Here is a 1,789-nt window from a genome sequence, read left to right as displayed (position 1 = left end):
AGAAATACGATGGGAAAGCACCATGGGAAGCATATAAAGCACAATTTGAGCTCCTGGCAGAAATGAATGGATAGACAGAGGAGCAGAAAGCAGTGTACCTGGCAACGAGCTTGAAGGGACAACCACTGGAAATACTTGGACAGTTGTCAGCACTTGACAGGCACAAGTATAGAGCACTGGTAGCTGCTCTAGAACTCGGGTATGGAACTCAAAATCAGTCTGAAGTCTATAGGGCAAGGTTTAGGACGAGGGGAGAGCTTGTAAGAGCTGGCACAGGATTTGGAAAGTATGGCACACAAAGCCTACCCAACTGCACCACCTGATGTCCTTAAGCTGTTGCTGAGGGATCAATTTATAAATGCCTTGGACAGTCCACAACTAAAGATACAAGTGAAGCAAGCACACCCCTTTACTATGCAGGATGCAGTGGCCAGAGCTCGTGAATTCGAATCCTATATTAAGTCCAGCACAGAGGTACCAAGGTTGATACAGTCATTGGTATTTAAGGCCAGAAGAGGGCAGCTTTTGGAGAAGTTTGAGGGACTTTGCTGGCACTGTAACAAACCTGGGCACAAGAGAGCTCAATGCTGGCAACTTTGTGATGTGACAGGACATTATGCAAGGTTGTGGGGACCAGTGTGGGTAACTATTGAGGTGATGGGCATGAAGGACAGACACAAAGTATACTTGGCTGACATTGAAGACCAATGCATACTAGGGTTGGACTACTTAGTACCGAGGAAGTGTGTAGTTAATTTTGATAAAATGGCGTTTGGGAATAACAAAGGCCAAGTTCTGGTAACTGTTAAAAAAGAGGTTGAGCTGATTGGGTGCCATCGGGCTGAAGTCAAGCCGACTGAAAAAGTTGATGATGACGAAGTGGAACCAGGTATCGATATCAAGGCAGAACAGGAGAAAGACCAAGATTTGAAGCCAATGATTGATTTCTTAAAAGCAAGTGTTTTGCGCCCTTTCGACAAATTCCGATAAATGTTGCTGCATCTGTTGATTTGCATGTCACAGCACTTAAGTAAATTACAATACCCCTATGTCAGTGAAGATAATTTGGGGTAGAATAAAAGAACATCCTCAAGGAAGCCCGATGCTTGTGGAAGCAGTGGAAGACTCATCCAGGCCAGCAGACGTGAAGATTGGAAGGTCACTTGTAGCAGGTCATCACGCAGTACCTATAACAGTGGCCAAGTTCTCTAAATGTGAGCAGACACTTAAGGAAGGGGCATTGTTGGGTGTGTGACAGGAGGTAGAGCCAGTCAATGTTAAGGCAAGAAACACAACCATAAAGAAAGGACATCTTCTCCCAGAACATTTAACTGACCTCTATAAGAAGAGCATAGTCCATTTGTCACCATCACAGGCTCTTCAGGCTAGAGAACTTTTGGGGGATTATGCAGACATCTTTTCAAAAGGAGATCATGACCTCGGCTGCACAGACCTTGTGGAGCACAGAATAAAGACAGGCAATTACCATCCAATAAAGATCCCTCCAAGGAGAATAGCTCTGGCAAAGCAACAATGGATGGAGAAGGTCATGGATGGCCTAATTAAAGAAGGGATAGTCGAGAAATCAGATAGTCCCTGGTCAGCTCCCATCGTGTTAGTCCAGAAGAATGATGGGACCCAACGTTGCTGTGTAGACTTCAGGGCTCTTAACAGTATAACCAAAAAGGACTCGTACCCACTGCCAAGAATTAAAGATACTCTTGATGTCCTAAGTGGAGCCAGGTGGTTTTCAACTCTGGACTTAAAGTTGGGTTTCCATCAAGTGAAA

This window comes from Limulus polyphemus, unplaced genomic scaffold (genome assembly GCF_000517525.1).
Source record: "Limulus polyphemus unplaced genomic scaffold, Limulus_polyphemus-2.1.2 Scaffold310, whole genome shotgun sequence".
Lineage (NCBI taxonomy): Eukaryota > Metazoa > Arthropoda > Merostomata > Xiphosura > Limulidae > Limulus > Limulus polyphemus.
This window is presented reverse-complemented; position numbering follows the sequence as displayed.